The following is a 25,871-nucleotide window of genomic DNA, read 5'->3' on the forward strand; positions in this document are numbered from 1 at the left end:
CGACTGAGTGACTGAATTGAACTGAATGTTTAAAATGTGGACAGATGGATGGATGCACAGGAACAGGTTAGAAGAGGAGTAAAGCCCAGACTTGATTGATCAGTGGTACCCTACAGATGGAAAGGAAATTTCCATTGAATATAGAGTTAAGTAAGTGGTGTCAAAGGCTTCCCTGGTGGCTTAGTGGTAAAGAACCTGCCTGGGAATGCAGGATATGCAAGAGATGCAGGTTCAATCCCTGGGTTGGGAAGATTCCCTGGAGAAGGAAATGGCAGCCCACTCTAGTATTCTTGCCTGGAAAATCCCATGGACTGAGGAACTGGTGGATGGGCTACCATCAATGGGATCACAAAGAATCAGACACGAGTTAGCGACTGAACAACATTAACAAAAACAGTATCAATGTACTTAGCAATAGTTCTTAAAGCACAACCTTTTACACATGCAAAGAAGAAAAAAAAAAAAACCTGGGGCATTTGTCAAAGTGCACATTCCTGGGATATTCTTTAGATTTCCTAAGTTAAAACTGTATAGCAGGGTCCAGGAACGTGCATTTTAAAAAATAGTTTACTTTTTATGAAAGCAATATCTGTGTTTGTGTTTTTTTTTTTATCAAGCAGTATAAAAGGATCTTAAAATAAAAGGCAACAGTCTCGAGTCCCACCCCTACCGACCCAACCCCACATACCACTTCCTCACTTCTGCTTAATTTTTGCCATGGTTCCCTATCCCACTTAGAGCTTAGAGCAAAGTTTTTTGATTGAAGCACTTAGGTCATTATCTGTTTCTGCTCTAAGAAAAAGAATTTTTGTTTAATTCTGTTAGTTACATGTGAATCTGTTAATAGTTGTCCTTAAGTATTTTGGTATTCTATTTATCTCAAACATTGATAATATTTATGTTTGGTTCTCCTTTTTTTTATTGTGTTGGTTTCTGCCATACATCACGATGAGTCAGCCAAAGGTATAAGTATGACCCCTCCCTCTTGAACTCCCTCCCAGCTCCCAGCCCGTCCACCGGTCCAGGTTGTCACAGAGCACCGGTTGAGTTCCCTGCATCACACAGCAAATTCCCACTGGCTGTCTAATTTTACACATGGTGGTGGATATGCCAGTGCTACTCTCTCAATGCGTCCCACCCTCTCCTTCCCCCACTGTGTCCACAGTCTTTTCTCTACGCCTGCGTCTCCACCGCCGCCCTCGATAGGTTCATCAGGATCACCTTTCTAGACTCAAATGTGTATTTACAGATCCTCTCTATGTGAAAGTCACTCATGAAGAGTGTTACAAAATCAAGGAAATAACACATCTTCTGTATTTTTATGATGTTTTCAGTTTCTGTGCCATAGGGAAACTGAGAGAAGCAGAAAAAGGGAAAAGAAGTCTCTCACTGGGTGACCCCGCATAGACATGGAGGGAAAACTCACAACTCACACTGCTTCCCCAAGAACAAAGTGAACAAGCCATCCTGTGCTACTGCATTGGAAATCCGTCTTTTGGCCTACAGACACTCTGGGTAATTCTTTGAGGATTACATTAGCAATGTCTGACATTTCCATAGGGGGGAATAGTGAATAATTTTATGAAATGATACTCTCTTTGACAGAAAATGCATCTTGAACATTTTAATACAATATGAATGGAAATTACACAGAAACCCCACAGTCTGTTTCCATTAGTAATAGTGAGGGCATTCATGTCAGGAGACTGGAAATGTATTTCAATACAAATGCCTAGGGGCTCAGCACATTTTGTACATTTAAATTTTAAAAAGGCGTAGGTGTAGGTTCAACATGAATCACTAGAATTATGGTGCAGCTTATGGATTCTGTGCATCTCAGTAACAGATGCCCTGAAGCCGATGACTTTAACACCTGTGTGTGTGACCCAAGCTACAGACTCTGCATTCATACTCAGAACATTCAGGGGTGCGCGATACACCTTCAGCATCTCCTCTGGGTCACTCCCTGTAAGATGAGTGTGGTGTCGGGAACACCTCCCTCCATCCCCACCATCTTCATTCCTCTCCTGTTCAGTCTACATAGTAGCCAGGTCCCACTCAGCTGAAATGGTGTGTCTGTCAGCAGTGACAATACGGAGGGTCAACCATGATTTCGTTATGTAATGCTGCAGATCAAAAGGCATATGCATGTTTAGAAAACGTGATGCTACTCCTTCAAGACTGCTGTAACACAGACTTCACACTGAACCTTTTCACAGATTAAAAGATGGGTGCATCGGAAGTGGAAAATTTTCTTTGTGGTGTGCCATCCCAAATATCCAATGCACAGACAGGGAACGAAATTACATCTCTCCCAAAGGCTCAAGAGCTCCTCATACTTCAAGAATATAGAAATTCATTTGACATGAGTAGCTCTCTGAGGGTATTTCCCTGTTTGTACATTTGTAGTACTCCCTATTTTGAAGGCTGATGGACATTTACCTGGAGTGTGGTTGCCATGTCCAGGGCCATCATTGTTTGTCTCCATATCATTCTGGTTTACTGTTACCTGTACAGGTTATTAGATATTTTGAATAACAACATGCCTATCTCAGGCACTTGTTTAAGTCAAATGAAATCACTGAAACTATTATTTATTGAATGAGACATGGTTCAATAATTTGGAGGACCTGTAAATTAAGTCCTTAATTTATATCATCACATGGTATTAACTCAACTAAAGATAAAGAAATGGATCCAGGCCCCTGACCTCCCAAGGGGCACGTGGGTCAGAGCCTGAGCTTCTTTCACTCGAGCTCTTACACCTGGCTCACAGTCTCGGAGTCCTCATCCATTTCACAGGCGGGCTTGTGCATTACTTCCACTGTGAATGTCAGGTCTACCTACCTCCTCCATAGCCAGACCGCGCTGACATCCAAACTGAGAAAAGAAGCCTTTCCACGTTAGCGCTCAGGCACGGGCTGTTGTGAAAATGGTTTACTTTCACATTTAGAATGAGTGAAGTCTATCATGAAGCCACAGACAGGCTACAGACAAAACTAGAAAGGGGTGTCCCCTGGGACTGCGTTCACAGACATGGGCACGTCCGCCGGGCTCTCTCCCTGGAACGAGGTGTGGTCTCCGCAAGCTGGACCCTTTCCCGAGGTCAGAGACGAAGATGGAGGAAGTTTGGCAAAGGTGATACACAACACACGACCCGAAGGACTGGAGATGGTCTGCTGGCAAGGGAAAGGCCTGAGGAATGATGGCACATTCGAGGAAGGAGGTCTGACTTATTTTACAAGCTCTCGGGTGGAAGCTGGGGAGCAGGATGTGGACACCCATGGAAGTCACCTTGAGGCTGGTTTTGGGTCAATGTACGCTCACATTTTAAAAAAGAAAGACTTTTAAGTTGAAGCTTGCTTTCTGTGGCCTGGTGAATTCTGTCGCTGCACTTGATTAAGTCCAGGCCGGGGAGTGCTTGGCGGGACTGCAGAACACAAGGAAGACTTTGATCTGTGTTTGTGTTACATGGGCTCCCGATCTTGAGATCCCAGGAATCTAAACTTTGAGCAAAGAAGGATGCTAATCTTTTCAACCTGATTCCCTTGTGCTCAAGACCTACCATCCACTGAAGGGCTCACATCACTTCCTTGAGTTACGGGTGGCCATTTGGAAAGCCTGTTAGCCATCAGCCGCTCTACAATGGGAAGAAAAGAAGCTGTTCATTCATCCAACAGAGAATCAGCAAGCACCTACTCTGTGCCAGGCACTGCTTTAGCCTCTTGGATTACATCCGTAAACAAAACAGACAAACATCCCTGCTCTCGTGGGTCTTAACATCCTAACAGGACGGTGAAGACAATACTCAATAGACTAGAGAAAAAGTAAGCTGTATTGTGTTCCGAGAGCTGGGAGAAAGGAATGGAGGAGGAATCAGTGCACGGGGTTGCAGGTGTGGAGGAGGCGTGACAGGGAGGTTGACGGATGGGGAGGAAGAGGCCGTGGGCCCCCTTGCAGGTGAGTCTGTGGACGCCGGAACTTGCCCGCTTCCCTTGTTTGGTGCCAGTCCCTGTCACTAGCCTTACTAGCAGTGGCCCAAATAAAGAGCAAAACTGAGTGGCTGGAGCTTCACTTTTGTCACTCTTGGGTTTTCTCCCCAGGTATTTGCTGTAAGTCAGCATGAGCTTGAGTGGAGAGCAGGCAAAGAGAAGAAAGAATTCCAGGTAAATCACCGGTGGAGAGACTCACTCTGTCCCTGAGCTGCTGCTCCACAGTGTCCGGGGAAGGCCAGCCTGGAGACTAGCCCCACAAGAGGAGGGAGAGATGTGTCAGAGTGGAACTCTGGCCCAGCAAACTAGCCCCACACGTTTGGAAGAAATTTCGCAGCATGCACTTGTGCTATAGAAAACATTCATTTCTTTGGGTCTTTTCCTCTTAACTTTTAAATATTTGCACTGTATCATAAGAGATAGGAATGCCAGACCTCCTTACCTGCCTCCTGAGAAATCTGTATGCAGGTCAAGAAGCAACAGTTAGAACCAGACATGCAACAATAGACTGGTTCCAAAATGGGAAAAGAGTACGTCAAGGCTGTATATTGCCACTCTGCTTATTTAACTTATATGCAGAGTACATCATGAGAAATGCTGGGCTGAATGAAGTGCAAGCTGGAATCAAGATTGCACTTGATTGCAATCTCTGATATTGAGAAATATCAATAACCTCAGATGTGCAGATGACACCACCCTTATGGCAAAAAGCGAAGAGGAACAAAAGAGCCTCCTTAATGAACATGAAAGAGGAGAGTGAAAAAGCTGGCTTAAAATTCAACATTCAATAAACTAAGATCATGGCCTTCGGTCCCATCATTTCATGGCAAATAGATGGGGAAACAATGGAAACAGTGACAGACTATTTTCTTGGGGTCCAAAACCACTGCAGACAGTGAGTGCAGCCATGAAATTAAAAGACACTTCCTCCTTGGAATTAAAGCTATGACCAACCTAGACACGGTATTAAAAAGCAGAGACATTACTTTGCTGACAAAGTCCGTATAGTCAAAGCTATGGTTTTTCCAATAGTCATGTATGGATATGAGAGTTGGACCATAAAGAAAGCTGAGCACCAAAGAACTGATACTTTTGAACTGTGGTGTTGGAGAAGACTCTTGAGAGTCCCTTGAACTTCAAGGAGATTCAACCAGTCCATCCTAAAGAAAATCAGTTCTAAATATTCATTGGAAGGACTAACGCTGAAGCTGAAACTCCAATACATTGACCACCTGATGTGAAAAACTGACTCGTTAGAAAAGACCCTCATGTTGAGAAAGACTGAAGGCAGGAGCAGAAGGGGACAACAGAGGATGAGATGGTTGGATGGCATCATCGACTTGATGGACATGAGTTTGAGCAAGCTCTGGGAGTTGGTGATGGACAGGGAGGCCTGGCATGCTGCAGTCCATGGGGTCTCAAATTGTCGGACCCGACTGTGAGTAAACTGATACCATTAAAAGGGCTTCCCAGGTGGCTCAGTAGTAAAGAATCTGCCTGCCAAGCAGGAGACCTGGATTCAATCCCTGGGTCAAGAAGATCCCCTGGAGAAGGAAATGGTAACCTACTCCAGTATTCTTGCCTGGAAGTGTTTGTGAAGTGAAAGTTGCTCAGTTGTGTCGGACTCTTAGTGACCCTGTGAACTGTATAGTCCACAGAATTCTCCGGGCCAGAATACTGGAGTGGGTAGCTTTTCCATTCTCCAGGGACTCCCTTCCCAACCCAAGGATTGAACCCAGGTCTCCTGCATTGCAGGCGGATTCTTTACCAGCTGAGCCACAAGGGAAGCCCAAGAATACTGGAGTTTTTCTTGCCTGGAGAATCCCATGAACAGAGGAGCCTGGCAGGCTCCATGGGGTCCCCATGCGTCCATGGGGTAGCAAAGAGATGGACACGACTTGGAGACTAAACAACAACAACAATGACACATCATTATAAGAGGTATGAACGTGAAAGAGTGAAAGAGTTAGTCACTCAGCTATCACATTATGATAGCTATTGTTAGTTTTCCTCCCCAAAATGTGGTGTCAATAGCTGGATAGGTCCACTTCCTCACCTGCTCCTCAAAGAGTCGGATTAGTATTCTACCTTTGTCATTCTGATAGGTGAAAATTAACATCCCCCTCTCTTACCGTGTGTTTCTTTGATTGTCCTTAAACCTCACTGTTGTTTGTCCCTTTCTAGGGGCTAGTCATCAGAGTGTTTTATATCTCTCTCTCCAGTTGCCTTGTTTTTCTTGACCTTTTGACCTTCATATATTAGGGAGATTAAAACTTTATCTGGATAAATTTCACATTTTTTCCCATTTGTTTTTTAAGATATCTTTGGCCAAATTAATTATTTTTTCCTTTATATTTTCATAATCTTCATCTTGGTTAATGAACAACAATAAAATCTTCTCCACCCCTCAAATTAAGGTAATTGCTTCTAGTTTGGGCTTCCCTCACCAGCTCAGACAGTAAAGAATCTATCGGCAATGTGGGAGATCCGAGTTTGATCCCTGGGTCAGGAAGATCCCCTGAAGAAGGAAATGGCAACTCACTCCAGTATTCTTGCCTGGGAAATCCTATGGACAGAAGAACCTGGTGGGCTAGAGTCTATAGGGTCACAAAAGAGTCAGACATGACTTAGTGACTAAACAACAATCAAGGGTTATCCCTCTGATTTGAAATATAATCTTTATTGTGCACTTTTAAGCCTAAAGCTGGGCATGGGTTTATTTCCATGCCGTCCATTTTCTTCCCCACATCACCCGTCTCTCTGCACACTGGAACTGTCTGTCTCAGCTGACCTGCTGGGGTCGGGCCGCCCAAGGCCCGCATCTCTTGTGCTCACTCTTGTCTAAGCTGCAGGACATTCTCGCTTTCCAATTGACTGGATTTTTCAACACAAAAATGAGATTTGGATTGAACTTGCAGTTAGAGGTTAATTTTGGGAGAATGGACTGCTCTATGTACTGAATTTTCTCATGTGAGCACAAGCTATAGCTCTTCATGTTCTTCAGGAGTGTATTTTCCAGTATAATCATTTAGTTTAATGCATATACATTTTTCATTGTGTTCAATACCAGCTGTGATAGAGTCCTCAATGCTCTTGTGAATCGTTATACATAAAAATATGATAGAATTTTACGTTCATATGTATGTAAAGAGATAAATTTATGGCCATTTCTCTAAACACTATTATAGTTTGGCTAAATTTTTGGACTTTCCTAAGTCCACAGCCATATAATCTATTCAAAAGGATAATATTAACTTTTAATTTTCAGTATTTTCACATTATTTTTTTCTTGTAATAATAACTGAACCTCCCCCAGATCAAGATAACACTACTATGGCTTGTTGTCTCTCTCTTGTGTCTTCAATCACCTTCTAGAAATACTTCTAATTTTAATGAATAAAAGGTCTTCATCAGAAATGGCTGTGAAGTTTTAATTGTCATTTTGATGTCTATCTAAAGGATCATAACATTCATCTCCTTTAATATATAAATGTACTGAAATATTATTGCTTTCTGAGACCAAAACCTACTTGGTTATGGTGCATTGCTTTTTAATACACTGCAGATTTCTTTGGCTCCTATGTTAAATTAAAATTTTTGCACTAATTTTCATAAGAGATATTGATCTAAAGTGTTCCCTCTTTCTGTTTTTTGTTTGTTCACTTTGATCTCTTTATGAAACGTTTTCATATAGCATGTACTTCTAAAATGAATCGTCCTGCTCCGAGATTATTTAAAGAATTGAAACTACCTGTTTCTTGGGTTTATTGGAATTTCCCTTTAAAACTACTAGATTGATCTTTCTGATACATTTTTCATTTTGTTATGGCTTTTGGTAATTTTTTTCTATTACCAATATTATTTCTAGAAATAATGGGAAAATACACATCACAAAGCTGTTTGTTGAAGCATTATCTCTCTTAGTGAAAAACTGGAAGCAACCTGAATATCCAACAATGGGGAATTGCTAAATAAATTACCTGGGTTGTTTTCAAGATGACCAGGCAGCCCTCATTTAGCATGCAAGCTACATACTGACCCAGAGGCCTCAGGACACAGAGGTGAATGTGAGTCATGATTTTCACACTGTAAACAAGGCATGTGTGAAGAAGGGCGTCCATGATGAGACCTCATGGGATTACAGATGGCCTGCTTTATTCTCATTTTCCAAGCTTCCCATAAAACTGTGTGGGGATGTAAGAGCTGGCGGCCCAGTTCTTATCCTGGCTGCAGGCTTCTTGCTGTTGTTCAGCCACTCAGTCGTGTCCGACTCTTTTCGACACCATGGACCGCAGCACACCAGGCTTCCCTGTCCTTCACTATCTCCTGGAGCTTGCTCAAACTCATGTCCATTGAGTGGATGGTGCCATCCAACCATCTCATCCTCTGTCGCCCCCTTTTCCTCCTGCCTTCAATCTTTCTCAGCATCAGGGTCTTTTCCCTTCAGTCGGCTCTCTGTATCAGGGGGCCAAAGTATTGGAGTTTCAGCTTCAGTATCAGTCCTTCCAGTGAGTATTCAGGGTTGATGTCCTTTGGATTGACTGGTTTGATCTCCTGACTGTACAAAGGACTCTCAAGAGTCTTCTCCAGCACCACAATTCGAAAGCATCATTTCTTCAGCACTTGTGACTGTGGTCAAATCCCACAACCTCTCTTTGCCTTGGGTTCTCATCTACCAGCCACAAGGATCAGACATCCTACTCCATGCACGTAAGCACACAAAAGTTTCTGGCACATAGCAAGTACGTTAGGTATTTGCTGGTTTTATTAAAAATATTGAAGGACAGAACAAAGTTATTTTCTTCCTCAAATGCATCCCCCTACTCCAGTAATTGCATCTTGAGATTCCTTAATAAAAAGAAGAAAATTGCTAAAAGATAATATCAAGGTAGGAGACACGAGCTGACAAGATTTCATTTAAAAAGTAGGATGACCTCTTTTTCAAAGAAATGCTCTTCTCTAACTAAACCAGAAAACATTTGCACAAGAGCCCTGACACCTGAAAGGTGTAGAAGGAGATGAAAAGAGGGTTATCTCTGCTGGCAGACAAGAGGAACAGGTCTCCGAATAGCCTACATCTTTCCTTTCCGTATATGTCACCATCTTGATGGGGGAAAAGTGCTCCAATCCTGGTGTGTGTGTGTGCTGAACCGTGTCAGACTTTGTGACCCAAAGAACCAGAGCCCACCAGGTTCCTCTGTCCCTGGGATTCTCCAGGCAAGAATACTGGAGCGGGTTGTCATTCCCTTCTCCAGGGGATCTTCCTGACTCAGGGATCGAACCCGCATCTCCTGCATTGACAGGTGGATTCCTTACCACTGAGCCACCTGGGAAGTCCTCCATTCCTGGAGCAGACAGCAAATAGGTGGACAATGAGTTCAAAAAGTTTTACGGCAATTTCAATCATTAAATCAGAGGACAGAGCTCCAAAGTGTTTTCATTTGGCAACTGTCTGGAATATTTCAGGGCTACTGAGTCAGACAGGAGGCGAGTGAGGTCTCTGGCTGAGTCGGTGATGTCTGTCTGGACACAGTGCAGGGTTTCTGGTCCACGTGTCTGCAGCGGCCAGGACTTCTCCGTTCTGCTGTGACTGCCTCCGTGTCCCTTCCCCTGGGTTCGGGGGTGGGGGTGAGGGCAGAGAGCTCTTTTTATGGATGTACAAGTCTCCATCTATGGGTCTGAAGGTAGTTTGTTCTTATCTGGGCTGGGAATTAACACCAGCCGGGCCCAGACGCCACTCTCCGAGCCCCCACGGCTGCATCTGTGAGAGGCAGGAATGGCTTTATCTTGAAGGTTTCCTGTTTACCTAAACGTTTTCAGGGAAAAGGCAAACCTCTGTGAGAACACCCTAACGATATCCGTCTTCCTCCTTCGGTCTGTCCAGCCCTCCTTGCAACTTTCCTTAAGTTAATCCTCAAGATAGCTCAGAGAACAAATGGCTGTTCCCATTTACAGACAAAGAAAGGAGCGTCTGGAAGGACATGGAAGCAAGACTGAAAGCAGGATTTTTAACTTTTACCATCTCTGGACCCAAGACGCTTGGCTGAGCACAGACAGTGAATCAAGCTATAATAAAAGTAGGAGCATATTCAAGACCTCCCATGGAATTTGGGAGACAGGGTTCATTGCAGTGGCTACAGGCATCATCAGAGGAGCCACGGAAGAGGGCGTGGCCAGCAGGGGCTTGGGAAAGGCTGAAGGTGCAGAAGGTGTGGTCCCTGCATTTGTTGGCCTGGCAGAGAGTGGGGGCAGCTTTCTCTTCTCAAAATCAGATGTGCTGTGCTGGTCTCTCTGTCCGGAGCTCAGATTGTTTTAGGGAAGAGGTTGATGGATGAGAATCACAGCTCAGGAGGGAAACAGCCCTGGCAGCTGGGACCCCAGACATCATCTGTGGTGGAGTCCTAAAGTTGAAGGCCAACAAACCCAGAGTGGGGAGCTTAGGGAACTGGCCCAGTTGGCACCAAATGTGCCACTGCTAGGGCCCTGGGGAGCTCATGCCAACCCACGGGTCTGCCCCCTCCCCCCCGCAAAGGAGCGGCAGTGGTCATATGCCTCTGGGACAGAATTCCCGCCTTTGGGAAACGAGGCATTGGAACTCAATTCTCTATAAAATTCCAAGTTCTGAGTTCTGAGTCAGGGGTGGAAAGCAAGCCCTGAGAACGCCCGGCCAGGTCCTCAGGGAGGTGAGTCTGGCCCAGGGGCCTCGGGGTCTTTGTAGAACAATGAGGATCCATTGACAGTGGTGAGCAGGGTCACTACGTCCACAAGGCTGACCCCACAGCAGGCAGAAGCGGGAGGGACCGAGGCAGGCACAGTGGCCCTTGGAATAGCCAGTTGGGGGAGAACAGATGACTAGGTCCTGGGAGGGAGAGAGGGGGCAGCGCGAGGACCGCAGCGCCACTGGGCTTCCTAAGAGGGCAGGGAGCCTGCCCGCCCAGCTCCGTGCACAAGGAGGGTGCCTGCCGCAGTGGAGAGTTTCATGGAGAAGTGGTTTAAAAATAGGTCTGCTGGTAGCTTCCCCTGTGACTCTGCTCTTGATCTTCGTGGGGGAAGGTGGAAAGGTGATGATGGTTATGAGCAGAGGCCCGAGGAGCTGCAGACCTCAGAAATACCTTAAGCTTGAGTTTCCTGAGCACTTAACCCGCACCACACAGCCTGCCCAATGCGGATTTCTTCAATTTTTTATAGTGAGATAAACTGTCATGACACAAAATTAACCGTTTCAAGGTGAACAATTCAGCAGGCTTCGGTCCATTCACACTGCTGTGCAACGACCACAGACTGTTTCTGGGACTTCTTTGTCACCATGCAAAGCAGTCCCTCCGCCAGTCACCACCTCCCACCCCCGAGAGCCTTAAACTGGCCTTCCATCCTCTTTTGGGTATCAGAGACCCACACTCATGAGGTTTCTTGTCTTTTGTGACTGGCTTCTTTCATTCAGAGCACTTTCAACAAAGCCCATTCATGGCATAACAGGCATCAGAACTTTAGTCCTTTTTATAGCTGAGTGATATTCCATTGTGAAACTGCAACACATTCTGTGCATCCATCGTTTGATGATGGACTCTAGGGTCGTCTCCCCCTTTTGCCTGCTGAGAAAACGTGCAACGTGTTGAGAATCTCACGTGCATTATTGTCTTCAGGATCTCCCCGGGCAACCAACCCTCTTTTCCCAGGGAGATCAAGTGCACGGGCCACAGGAACCTGACTGTGGAGCCTGTGCTCTGAGCCTCTATCCTGCCATCAGGCGGACTTGCCCACAACACCAGCTGCAGGATGAGCAGGTTCCCGGCCTCAGGATGCGGAAGTCTTCATGTGGGGGACTCCCTGCGGGTCAGGACCTAGACACACCCTGCCCACCAGAAGACAAATGCTCCTCAGCCCGGCACGGCTGACCTGGGCAAGATCCCACCTTCTACAGGAAGTGGGAGCCACTGGGCCTTGTGAAGAGCCTTCTTGTGCAGGCAGGTAGGGCGGACAGGTCTCCTGGAAGATTCGACCAGGTCGTGGCTGCCGCCATGGCGGAATTAAATTTAAAATAAAAGTTAAAGACAAAGAATGAGGGGGAAATAAATCAAGCGTATGCTACTAGAGCAATTAGAGTTTTGGTGGGCAGCGCAGGAGGGAAAGAGGGGGTCTGGAAGCCAGGACTCCCTCGATGCAGGAGCCAGGTGTTAGGGCCTGAGGATTTCTGTGTTTTCTGCTCATGATTTCAGCACTTTGCCTGGACTGAGTGATTCGAGGCTATGCCTCTTCTAGAAAACTGCCGTGGAGCCTGCTGTGGCATCCTGGCTCTGCTGGCGGCGGTGGAGAAGGAAGGGCCGGGTGAGCACACTGAAGCTTGCCAGAAGCAGGGCTATTTTTAAGTCTGCTGGTTGTGAGCCCTCCTAAGGAGCTCAACAGATCCTTTGTAACAGCTTTAGAAAGGGACGAATCGGCCTCCAGAAGCAGAATCGGCCTCCAGAAGCAGAAGAAAGAGATTCACAACGCGGCTTGCACACTGGCAGACACCTTGCAGTCTCCAATCCTGGAGCATAGTGTCCTCACTGCAGTGTGCTAGCCAACTCCACCTAAAGGAAGTTTCTTACTTTACCAGAGCCTGACCTTCCCTTGGCTCCAGTTAGGGGTGACCATCCATGCCACCATTAGCATTCCCTCTCCTCCCCCAACACAGCCCCTTCGGAGAGCACTTTTTATTCTATATACATACATATGTGTGTATATATATATATAATCTTTAAGGCTTCCTAGGTGGCTTAGTGGTAAAGAATCCTCCTGCCAATGCAGGGGATGTGGCTTTGATCCCTAGGCTGGGAAGATCCCCTGGAGGAGGAAATGGCAACCAACGCCAATATTCTTACCTGGGAAATCCCACTGGACAAAGTAGCCTGGTGGGCTCCATGGGATCTCAAGTGTCAGACACGACTTAGAGACTAGACAACACCAGCAATATATAATCTTTATTTTTGCCTCAGTGAAAAGTAAAATATATCATCTTTATTTTTGCCTCAGTAGTAAAGACCAAAATTTGTTCTCAACAATAATCATTAAATTATCAGGTTGCATTTATGAAAAGATAGCTCTCATTCATCTAGCATATGCAATATATGATAAATAATTATAAAAATTACACTATTGAAGTAGTTTATATCCTAATATAACATACCAATTAGAGAGATTTCACACATATTTGTATGTATTTTAATATTTCCCAACCTATTATTTGGAAAAAAATTCTATGAAGGAGAGCACTTTTTACTGGTTTATTATTTGCATTTTAGAATTGCTCTGAGGCTCTGATGAAGTTATTTCAAATGGCCTTCGCCCACACTGAGTCCTTTTTTCCTCCAAATCCCTTAAAAGACGAATAATCTGTGCCACACAGTTTAGCACATAATTACTGCTCTCTTACTCAGGCCCCTAATTGTCTGGAGTGTGGGGGTGTGTGTGTGTGTGTGTCTCCCCTCCCCCATCTCCCAATTGAAACTAGAATATTACATGCCCTTCGAGAGACAGAAAAACTGTACCTTATAATTTCCCTGCACTTTCCCCTTCTCCACACACTACACCCTAACACAGTGCCGGCCGCAGGTTAAGACATAAATTTTGATTATTAGGTAGCTAGAAACCAATTTAGTTTCAGGATTTGAAAAAAAAAAAAGCGTGGTGAAATTCAGGGATAGACCATAGAGGATTCTTTGTTTCCTGTATTCAGCGAAGGGCTGGAGGGAAGCTGAAAGAGGGAGAAAAGTATATGTGTGACAAAACAGATGATTTTTAGGAAAGACGCCCACCCCTCCGGTTATAGTTTCAAGCAATTGTGACCTTCACAGAGTTCATAGGGGCAATCCGTCACATGCTTTCTGATCACTTTAAAAGATTTAACTGCATAAAAACTTGGAGATGGGGACCATTTTTAGAGAAGGGTAAGGTAATGGTTTCAAATTCTGTCACTGGCTCTATGTATTTAATACGTTCATGATTTGTGATCTCAGATTTTGCGTGTACTGGGCATGGGTGGTGGGAGCCTGGCTTGTTAATGTCCGTAAAATGGGATGAGGCCAGGAGGACCCAGAGACCCCCAGCCCCACCGTCCCTTTTCCCAGGCCAAAGCAGTTTCAAACCAGAGTTACAGTAAGCCTGGGGACGGTCACCCATTCTTGATGCCTCTGCTGCTTCTGCAGATTCTGTCTTCGAGCCCAAGACTCCTCCTTGGTCTTAAGCCTCTCGGGTACCTCTGAGGGACCCACAGCTTCCCACCAGCCCCGATTCCTACTGGCAGCTCCTTATCTTGATAGGAAAGGATTTGTGTGTGAGAAAGCCTCTGAGGACAAAGAGGGGCTCTTTGAGTAAATCCAAAGTGTTCCCAGATAGGGTTCTGTTTTGATCCTTATCTGTGTAACCCTATCTCGTGGGGGAGGACTTACTCCTCCAGGTTCCATTAGCACTCAGCGACCATCCAGGCGTAAACCCCTTGGTAAGACAAGAAGGTACTCCAGAAACCATTAAAGTCTCCCAGACCTGGTTCCAAAGTTTGGCTGGATTTTAAAATTGGCCAGCTTAACATTTTGACACAATTTTTGCAGATAAAAACAATTTGGTTAGATTTGGGAGTTTTTTCAGTTTGGGGTTTCAGGGTATTTTGTTTTGTTTTGATAGTTCCCTAAAAGCAGTCTGACATTTGGGGGAAACGAACTAGTTCTGGGTTTTTCAGAGACTTTTCTTGGGCAGGGAAATGTATTAGTGATGGTACTATTCATTAAGTCTCTACAGGCACAGGATGCTTCTGTTGCACATAATTAAGTACAAAAGAAGGCAATAAAAGCATGTATTTTAGTCTCTAAAGTTACAGTCACCATTTCATTGCGTAATCCTATGTGTCCTTGGCAAGTCCCACAAAATGAGGTGATTATGAGAAAGTTCAAGTTGTTGTCAACACATCCAGTCACAGCGTGACTTTTTTTTTTCTTTTGAGACAAGCAAACAGGTAATGAAAATGCCCTTTCGACCCTGAATTGTGGAGAGTCCAGTTAACCGACCAAGTTTTTTAAGAGCTGTTTTAGAATTTGCAGTGGTTAATTTTGTCTAGGCTATTGTGTTCAGGTGTTTGGTCAGACACCAGACTAAGTGTTCCTGTGAAGGTGTTTTTCTAGGTGTGCGTGCTCCTGTGAAGGTGTTTTTCTAGGTGTGCGTGCATGCGTGTAAAGTCACTTCAGTCGTGTTCGACTCTACGCGACACTATGGACTGTAGCTTGCCAGGCTCCCCTGTCCATGGGATTCTCCAGGCAAGAAGAATAGAGGGGGTTGTCATGCCCTCCTCCAGGGGATCTTTTCTGGGTGTGATTAACATTGAATCACTAGTCTTTGAAAAAAGTGGATCACCCTCTGTGCTTTGGGTGGACCTATCTAATCAGTTGAAGGGTTTAAGTGCACAGACAGAGGTCTCCCAAAGAAAGAATTCTCAACACAGAAACCCTTCCTGAGCCTGCAGCCTGCTGCCCTGAATTCAACCTGAGGACTGCAGTAGCCGCTGGTCTCCAGCCTGCCAGCCTGCACAGATTCTGAAGACCTCAGCCCCACCATCTCATGAGCCAATTCCTTAATCTCTGTCCCTGTCTCTGTAACGTTTCTCTGGAGAACCCTGACCAATACAACTATCATGTGGTCAGACGCTCTTAAACAAGAGCATTTTGGTTATAGTAAGCAAAGAATCCTTCTCTTTCCCAACTAGCTTGAGTGTGTGCTCAGTCTCTCAGTTGTGTCTGACTCTTTGTGACCCCAAGTGTGTATTGATTCTGTCCTATCTGTGGCTTCCCTGGTGGCTCAGTGGTAAAGAATCCGCCTGCCAGTGCAGGAGACTTGACTTCGATCCCTGGGTTGGAAATATCCCCTGGAAGAGGAAATGGCAACCCATTCTAGTATTCTTGCCTGGAGAATCCCATGAACAGAGGAGGCTGGCGGGCTACGGTCCATGGGATCACAAAAGAGTCAGACATGACTTAGCAATTAAAAAACAAAATACAAAACTTTAGGTTATAATTACAATCACGCAGTAATCCTTAACCTCAACAACACACACATCTAGCATTACTGTTCTGGCACCATTTTTCCAGCAGGGCCGTACTCAGACCAGCTGTCTTTCAACTTCCAGGCCCATCTCACAAAAAGACATTTTGCACAGCGACGACAGGGCTGCCCCACATTCTCCAAAGGCATCTTTTATCGCTGGGTGTGTAAACGCTGGTCCTTTCACGCTGCTGTGTCGTACACCTTCTCCGTGACTTTTCTGTAATAGATGGTTGTGACCAGAGGTCCGTCCGCGGCAGTGGCAGCATCTGGAGCTGCCTCCTGACTCACCTCCATTGACTTATGAAATTGCAAAAGACCTGTTCTACCTCATCCACACACACCTGCCGCCCACCCCTCAGGCAGAAGAGGCACCTGTTCTCCCCGGATTGGGTTCAGTCCCGCCCCTGCCATCAGGACCTCTCTGAAGCCCCGCTCCCTATCCCTTTAGGATCTCTTGAAGCCCCGCCCCCTGCCTGTATCAGGACCTCTTGAAACCACGCCCCTGCCTCCATCAGGACCTCATCCTGGTCCAGATCCCCCAGGGATTCAGAAGAGGCCTCGGTTGCAACTGTATTTCCGTTTAGGTCCTCCCCCCATGCAGGACTCTCCTCCAAACATGCAAAGCTCTGCTCAGCAGCACTTCTTGACGGAAGTGCATTTATCTCAGGTGATACAATGTTCACTGCACTCCTTTTCCTCTCATTTGATCCCCCAGCTGTTCTGTGTCCCAGGCAAAGGCATCACTCTTGTTAGGAAGCTGTGGGGAAATAACCCATGTGCTGGCTTATAGGAGGGCTGGGCGTCCTGCAGCCGACTTTCACCCCGGCTCCTGACTTGTGCTATGGACTGGATCGTGTCCCCCAAGGTCGTATACTGAAATCCTACCCCCTGTGTGATGGAGTTTGAATTCGGGGCCTTTGGGGAGTGATGGGATCTTGGGGGTGGGACCTGAGGTGATTGCCCTTATGAGAGTAGGAGGAGGCCAGAGTTTGCTCTCTTTGCCATGTGCAGACACAGTGAGACGGTAGCTTCTGTGAACCAGGAAAGGGGCTCTCGCCAGACACCCACACTGCCAGCATCTCGTCTCGGATGTCCAGCCTCTAGAATGGGAGAGGCAAACGTCTGTGGTTAAGCCCCCAGGCTGTGGCACTCTATGCGGCAGCCCCGGTGACTCAGACAGCTTTCATTCTAATATGCAAAGCCAGAGGCGGGGCCTGGACCCAGATGGTGATGGGGAGGACCATGCACAGAATTGGGCCACTAGGCAGATACGGAAAATCTCCCCATGCCCACCTTGCAAAAGAATTTATTAGCACCATCAAGACCCGCTTGCCTTGACACCTTTTCACCAATCAAGTCATCATGAAACAGGAGCACTGATCTTAACTGACAAATTAAAAGTGACTTCCAGATGAGTCCCTCACGCTAGTTCTTGTTAGAAGTTGCCATCGCCTGCCACCTGACCTGGCTTAGCCCTGCCAAGCCTGCAGAACATAGAGGAGCATACGTGACCTGCAGCTGGAGGCCATCTGCTCAGACCCCCAGCCACCAGTCTCACTAGGGGAACAGAGTGTGTGAAAGTGAAACAGTGAGGAAGGAGCCCAGGAGGGGGCTGTCACCTATAAGCGCCCCCTGCTCCCCCAGGAGCCCTGTTAGTCCAGACTCCCTCCGTATTATAAAATGTCAATCATCTATTCCCCAATAAGCTCTGAAGCCAAAACAAACAGGACCCTCTCAGTGTGCAGATCTTAACACTCCCTTCAATTTCCTTATTAACTAACGACACCAAAACTAAAATGCTGTGTCACTTGTGAAGACCAGTGCAGGCTGGTCCCTACAGGACCGGCTGATGGGACCAAGGGTGCCGTCCTGAGTCCACGGGAGAAGGTAGTTAGGATGCAGACATCCACTTTCCACACTGTGCAGCCAGTGGCCCTTTGTGACAGCAGCTGATACAGAAGTGGCTCCTTCCTACCCCGGGAGCCTGTGGATCGGCAGCCCTGGGTAGGGATTGGCTGTCACTGGCCACCTCCAGTTCGTGGTACCCAAGAGCCATCTGAACACAAGCCACAACAGAGATGTGCAGTAGCGTCATGCAGGCAAGCAGGTCAGGCCAGAGAGCAGGAAGAGAGAGGTCTCCTCCTGGAGACAAAGGGGAGGAGAGTCACTCTCGAGTGGGCGAAAGGACAGGGAAAGGACACAGGTCATGTCCAGGAGAGACAGCTGGCTAGAGACAGTCCAGTTCTCTGATGGGCTATGCTGGCTCCTCGTTGGCTACAGTGAATTTGGCTTCAGGCAGGGTCTCCCTCTTTTCTCCTGGCACGGTGGGACTTTGTGTCACACCAGCTCCAAGCTGTACCAAGAAGCTCCCATCCCCAGACTAATTTCTCAGACCAGTGGCCACCCCAGCCACTCCTGAAGTCCTCAAGGAGAACACACACCCTCCGCCCGATGCTTCTCTGCCGGTATTTAGAAACCCTCTCTGTCACACACCATCCTCCCTGTCCTCCCCAAGGCACGTGAGTGCACACAGACCCCTCGCTTGGTTAGAGAATGTTCCCACCTGGAAGGGATTGATGGGTTTTTCGCCCTGGCGTCTTCACATAGACACGTGTTCTTCAAGGCACCCAGAGAAAGCAGTCCAGGCAGCCTTCTTGGTCTGGCCTGCTGCCCACTCGGGTGGCTCTGATATAAATTAGAGCTACATTTGAGCAATTTCTTCTGGGTTCTCCCTCCAAACAGCTTCATTTATACAAACATCGGCATTTCACTATGCTTGGTCACTCCCAGCGAGCTTCGCCCTCTGAATTCTGGCCAAATCTATGGAATGTTCCTGGGTAATATACAGGTCCCTTGCTTGGCAAGGCTTTGTTTGTTTTGTTTTTTAGGACTTTGGAAGGAATCCTTATATGCTGTTTTTGTTATTTAGTCACTAAGTCCTGTCTGACTCTGTCATCCCATGGACTGTAGCCCACCAGGCTTCTCTGTTCATGGGACTTCCCAGGCAAGAGTACTGGAGTGGGTTGCCATTTCCTTCTCCAGGGGATCTTCCCGATCCAGGGAACGAACCCGAGTCTCCCGTGTTGCCTGCATTGGCAGGCGGGTTCTTTACTACTGTGCCACTTGGGAAGCCCATATAGGACCCATTTTAAACCACATGCCTGAATGTACAGTGAGGGCCAGCATCTGGAATGGCCTTCAAAGATCAGGTCGTATCATAAGATAGAAGCTATGAAGCATTAACTTTCTTCCTGTGTGAAAAACGTTTTAAAATAATGGAACCAATATGAGAGCACATCAAGAAAATCTTTACTACTCTAAAAAGCTAAGAAGAGCTCAGTCATTTTGGGTTTATTTCATTTTTTTTCTGGCCTGAGTTGCACTTTTGCCAATTTTAGAACGCCATTACCTTTACAAAACCGGATTTTACTTTACAAGCATTCTCACACATTTCCCTTTTTCTAGATACTCATGTCATGTTGGGGCTTCCCTGGTGGTTCAGCAGTAAAGAATCCGCCTGCAATGCAGGAACCACGGGAGATGTGGGTTCAGTCCCTGGTTCGGGAAGATCCCCTGGAGGAGGGCACGGCAACCCACTCCAGTATTGATGCCTGGGAAATTCCATGGACAGAGGAGCCTGGCAGGCTACAGTCCATGGTGTTGAAAAGAGTCGGACACGACTGAGTGACTGAGCATGCACTCAATGTCACATTGAGCCAAAGGAAAACAAGGAGCCATGAATCAGTGTGTTAATGAGCAAAGTCACTCCCCACTGCAGAGGAAGCACTGTTATTCCTAGTCATCCTAAGGTGCCATCGCAAAATGAGCAAGACCTTACAGTCTTTTGACAGCTCCACCCACCTGAGTGCCGCATGCATTCGTAGTGCCGAGATCTGCATGCACCCATCAGATCGCTCCAGCAGCTAAGGAGTGAAAGGAAATCGTAACCAGAGCTGTGACATCCCCCAAGGAGATAGCTCACCAGCCTGGTGGCACTGCAGGAAAGTGGGTTGGGATTTGCAAATAACCTGGGCAGATCCGCCTTCCGATTGGCTGAGCAGCCTCCCCGCCCACTACCTGAAACCTGAGTTCCTGGCACAAATATCTGCAAGTCAAACTCCAGGGAAAAGCCATCTTAGAAATGCTGCTTGCACACAAGCAATTTCCCTCAAGAAAGGGATCTCGCAGAAAGTATAGGGAGATAAATGGATCATTTGGAACACACACACATTGACTATGAACACGACTTATTTAATTAAATGATAAAATATTAAATAAATCCTCTTTGGCACAAAAACACTAGAAGTCTGTGTATTCTGCAAACACAATGAATCAGCAGGTTGTCTTCCCAAGCCTTCAAGGTTAGTGAAATTGACCCATCACTCAAGCTAAAGTGTATCTCTGGCTTCCTGATGCTGCCAAAGCTTTAGAGAGTGTAGAAGGCGACACGCCAGCTCTGGGAAGCCTGACGCCTTCCTGACATCTAGCATCGCAGTTTGAGAGCAAGATGAGAAGGCCGTGCACAGGTGCAGCCCTGAGAAGCAGAAGATAACAAGATCGCAGACTGGGCACCGGCTGGGCGCCAGACGCCAGGCGGATTCTGTTAGGGGGCTGCTCTTGAATGATCTGATCCACTCCCCACAGGGACTCTGACAAACACGCAACACGCTCGGAGCGGCTCAGGAATGTGCCCAAGATGCCAGAGCTAGGAAGCAGCACAGGCGGGATTCTAACCAAGCTTCTTTCATGTCAACTATGACCAAGACAGTCTTCTTTACAACACTGTGGTTGTTTAGTCACTAAGTTGTATCCAGCTCATTTGTGACCCCACAGACTGTAGCCCACGTAGCTCTTTTGTGATCCCAAGGGCTCCTCTGTCCTTGGGATTCTCCAGGCAAGAATACTGGAGTGGGCTGCCATTTCCTTTCTCCAAGGGATCTTCCTGACCCAGGGATTGAACCTGCGTCTCTTGCATGGGCAGGCAGATTCTTTACTACTGAGCCACCTGAGAAGCCCTCTTTAAAACATTAAGTAACGACATATCCAGGACACATTTCTTTTTCATTATTCATGAAATAAACTCCCATTATTGTTTTCATCTTTGGGAAAGAATGAAGGACGACAGATAAAAATACGTTCTCCTATTATTCTTCCTGAATGTTCCATAGCTGGTGACCACTTAAAGGAGGGGGTTGCCTGTTCAGAGTGGTCAATACTACTTTGTGACACTGTTTCCCAACAGGATGCAATTTACAGAGTGTCCTACAGTGCGTTTCCACACTGATTGTGGTAAGAATCCTCCCAAGTTGAACACAGCAGGTATGAGTCGGTTTTCTCATTTTGCAAACGAGGAGGCTTGGGTTTAGACAAATTAAATGATTCACTGAGATCAGGTAGCAGAAATCTGAACCTAGAGGACTGTACCTGAAATTCCGCCATCACTAAAGAAAGTTAAACCTTGAGGAGGCAACACCAACGTCTTCCCAGTTCTATAAATTCTAAAAATCAGTCCCGAAATTCACATTTTCTAAGGATTTTTGGAAAATATTCTGAGGAAAGTTCTCATCTGGGGCTCTTGTTCCACAAACGAATTGTCTTTACACTGTCATTTTCACTTAAAAGGGAAACATACAACTGATGGATTTGGGGCATGAAGCCTTGGCCACAAGGGCAGACGTCACAGAATGAAGGTCCCTCCCAATGCGCAGCACAATCTCTGAGCTGTCCTGTCCTTCCCGTTGCCCCCATGTGGGCTCCTCACTTACCTGTAACTAACCTTTCACTGCAAAACGTTGCGTTCGGTAATGACTGTGCATCCGCGTTTCTGACGCCTGCGGCTTCATTTTAGTCCGTGAGCGCCGCTGGGCTTCCCGTGCGCCTACGCAGCATCAGGGTCGTGGCGCTTGCTCGCCCCTTGCCTGCTCCGGGCGCCTGGAGATGCTGCAGCACGCCAGTCCTGTTTCTGGACGACACTGCCCGCCTCTCCCCGTGGAACATGGTCTGAACTACACGCCGCACCCAGCCCGGTTTGGGGGTGGGAGACCCTGCATCCAGGTGGCAGGTGGGAGCTGGCGTCCAAACAGGACAAGAGGACCCGGGGTGCCCAGCAGGAGAACAGCCAGCCCACTGTGGGTCTGCGCCGGCGGCCGGAACCAACCCCACGGCCTGGGGGGCCGAGAGGCAGGCATTCATTCCTCTCGATTCTGGAGACTGAAAGCGGGATATCAAGGTGCGGACTGAAGGGACCCCCAGCTGGTCCCTCTGCTGCAGCCACCACCACCTTCTCACTGTGGCCTTGGTGAGTGCGCGTGCAGTGTCGCCTGCTCCTCTTAGAAGGACACCAGCCTGACCAGACCAGGGTCCCACCCCATGACCTCATTTTACCTTAATTACCTCCCTAAAGGCCCCACCTCCAAATACAGACACACTAGGGTTTGCTCAGATGAAAGTAAGGAGTACTTTCACTTTACTATCAAGTCTTCCTATCCATGAACATAACGAGTTTTTCAATTTATTAGGTCTTCTATAATTTTTGACAATGTTTTATAGTTTTCAGTGTCCAAGTTTTACACTTCAGTTGTTAAATTTATCCCTAAGTATTTCTTGTTGATACTACTGCAAGTCAAATTGTTTTTGTTGTTGCTGTTTTTAATAAAAGTAAGTCTGAATTATTTACTTAATATAATAATGTGAAAATTTTTAAGGAATTGTGGTCATTAATTAGTTAATTGCTGAAATGAAGAAAAGACCCTGCCCAGTAGGAGTTGTGCCACTAACTGAAGAGGAAAATGCAGTTAACTCAACCCTCATGTCTGCGGGCAGATGCTGCGTATCTACACACATCTTCTGCTTCAAGTGTGTCTATAAAGCAAACGGTGAAGATATTTTTTGTGCACATTTCATTCATGTAGGAGAGAGGAATCAATGGTACATCTGCTGAAGCAGGTGGGGAAGGGAGACGCTGGTCAGGGAGATCTGAGGGCCTAGAACAGAGGACACATGTTTTGTGCCCTGAGATCACACATCTTCCTGAGGATTGAACTTTAACACGTTAGAGGGGTTTCCTGGGTGGCTCAGTGGTAGAGATTCCACCAGCCAGCCGGGAGACTAGGGTTTGATCCCTGGGTCAGGAGGATCCCCTGGAGAGGGAAATAGCACCTTACTCCAGTCTTCTTGCCTGGAAAAGCCCACGGACAGAGGAGCCTGGAGGGTTACGGTCCATGGAGTCTCAGAAGAGTCAGACACGACTTAACGACTAAACAACAACAACAAAAACACATTATGGACAGGATTTGGTTTGCTCTCACACACAGTTCTCTCAAATGTAAGGATGAATCACCCATTACAGTAAAAGTTTCTGAAAAACTGCTATTTAATGTCTAAGGAGCTCCCAGCCTGGGAGGCATCCACCTCTGACGAACCTCAGGGGAACCTTGGTGATGCCACCGCATCACCATCCACCCCCAAGAGGCTCGGTGGCAGTGCCAGGCTCCCCAGTTGGTACCTACTATCACAAACTAGCTTGATCCCCCTCTGTACACACGCTGGGGATTCCTTCCCGGATGTAGCTTTACATAAATTTACAACTTATACCCCGCTGTCTCCCTCTGCCTGATTACAGTGTAGTAGTGAAATTTTTGTTCACCAGCCATTGAAATCTCAAGTGTATAATTAATAGGGGTGGTAAAGGTTTAAACCCATCTCTATCAGTATCTCTGAGAGGATGGGATGACTAGACAATGCATCGCTGTTTCCAATTTCCCAGGCAAATGAAGGGCCCTCGCTCCTGAAGGAAAATCATTCCTTCTGAAGAGAGGTCGGTACTGAGCAAAGTAAACAGTTTCAGAGATGTTTGGAGAGGTACTAGGAGGCATGTTCTGTTGCAGAGAGAGGTTTGGTCTCGGTGAATTCCTGGAGGAGATATAGGCTCCATTCTTGAAACAGCCTAAAAGACAAGATAGTGCAGGAAGAAAAAACAAAAAAGCAATGCAGACAGAGCTGGGTTAGGGCAACTAGGGTCCATAAACCAATGCATGATGCCACAAGCACTAAAAATACACTGCAGCTACTCTTAATAATTTAAATCACCTTCCCTCTCACGCTTTTAATGAAAGCATGTTGAATTTTGCTGAAGTGTGTTTTCTAAGGTTTAGAACTCTGTCCAATCTGTACATGGCAGATTAATTGCATAGTTTTACGAGGCATACTTGAGACTCAAGTGCAGAGAGACAGAGAAAATAAAATTCCCTTCCATCGTATCTCCTGATTTCTGCAGCAGCCTCGTAATCACTTCCAGGAAACCTTTTTCCTCCCAGCCTTCCTTTCGCTCCGTTGTGAGAAGAGGGTGGTGCCCTGAAGATGACAGCCTCATAAAACAGGGGAAAAAGGAAAAGTGGGGGAAGGGAAGTATCAGATTCACAGCTGGGTCTGTACTGAGAAAAATGAACAACACGGAGCGACTCGACTGGCGGCCACACCAGCTCTGCCTCTCCGCCGAGGTCGACGCATCTCCGTACCTGCTTCCTTCCTGTTCTTTCACTGAGACAGGAGCAAGGCAAGACGGATGCAAGGTGCATGTTGACGAACCGCTTGCTCTTTCAGCAGCAAGAGCATCGCGTTGAAAGGGAAGCCAGTGAATACAATAAGGAGGGGCCCCAAGTGGTTTCCAGCGGAAGCGGGTCTCCTGTCCCTGGTTCTGGATGCAATCTAAGACAAAAGGAGACATGCCTGTTTCTGCAGCGACACTGCCTGCTTCTTTGGCAATCTTTACGTTTGAGACGTGGTCATTGAAAGCAGCAAAGAGAGCCACTTGTGAAAATTACTTGTTCTGTTTCCCTGGCTTTCTTTTTTTTTCTTTCCTGAGGGAACCCCTGACCTCACCCTGCACCCCCTCTGGGGCGTTTGATTAGGATCATGGGAGATTTGGGGGGGTCCTTCCGTCTGTGCTGTGATGAGGGTAGTGGGCAGCTCCCACACCCTTGTACATGGAGAGAGGGGTCATGAGGTTAGGACGAGCCCCAGGCCTCAGGGAGGGTCTCAGGGCTGCAGGACGGGGACTGGAGCAGGGCTGGGCCCCCTTCCCCGAGGTGGGACAGATGACAAACACAGTGGGCTCACATCCTCAAGAGGCCCCCAGACATCGCTCCCGGACTGCAGTACCTCCCAGTTCTCCTGCTAAAGGTACGCTCTGTTCGACAGAATAAAGTTACAAAACGCTTGGATACCCGGTCCTGAAATGGAAACAGAGCCTGAGATTCCGCACCTTCTGCCCAAACCCTGCAAGAAGGGATGGGTGTCTCCCCCGCCCCGTGTCCAGGGAGGACCCCTATTACTCCATGGGTCAGGGCCCAGACCCGCTGGGAAGGCACGCTGACTCCTGGATGTCGTGGGGTTGGACCCTCAGAAGACGGTTGAGCCAGTGGACAGTAACTGTCTCCTGCAGAGTTTTGAATGGCTCCCGTGTTCAGATGGGGCTGGGTCCACAAACACACCTGGGGCCTGCCCTGGTGGGGCTGGGGGAGGTTTCCAGAGTGTGTTAGGACCACACCCCCGTGTTGCGGGTTCACACAGTGTCTCCAGAGGAAAACAAGCATGTGTCCCCTTCCCTTCCAGATCCAGGTTTCTCTTTAACTTAGGGGTCGTCACAACACCATTTGTTTTTCTCTTAAAAAGGTTTTCTGGAGTCACATTCAACTATTCAAAAACATTGCCTCATACTGATCACATCCCTAAATATGTAAGTAACTGATTCTCAGTGACTCCCTTCCACACACACAGCCTCCAATGCCCAAAGCTGCTTCGGTTATTTAA

The 25,871-nt window shown here is 47.0% G+C and overlaps 1 long non-coding RNA gene across 1 annotated transcript in view; it reads right to left on the minus strand.

Moving 5' to 3' along the window:
• Positions 1–20,013, minus strand: part of LOC136166140 (uncharacterized) — a 29,367-nt gene extending 9,354 nt beyond the window's left edge. Inside the window, exon 1 of the long non-coding RNA XR_010662857.1 lies at positions 19,923–20,013. This is a non-coding gene — a long non-coding RNA (uncharacterized lncRNA). The remainder of the gene's footprint in view (positions 1–19,922) is intronic.
• Between the last annotated feature and the right edge of the window lie 5,858 nt (positions 20,014–25,871).

This window comes from Muntiacus reevesi, chromosome 4 (assembly GCF_963930625.1).
Source record: "Muntiacus reevesi chromosome 4, mMunRee1.1, whole genome shotgun sequence".
Classification (NCBI taxonomy): domain Eukaryota; kingdom Metazoa; phylum Chordata; class Mammalia; order Artiodactyla; family Cervidae; genus Muntiacus; species Muntiacus reevesi.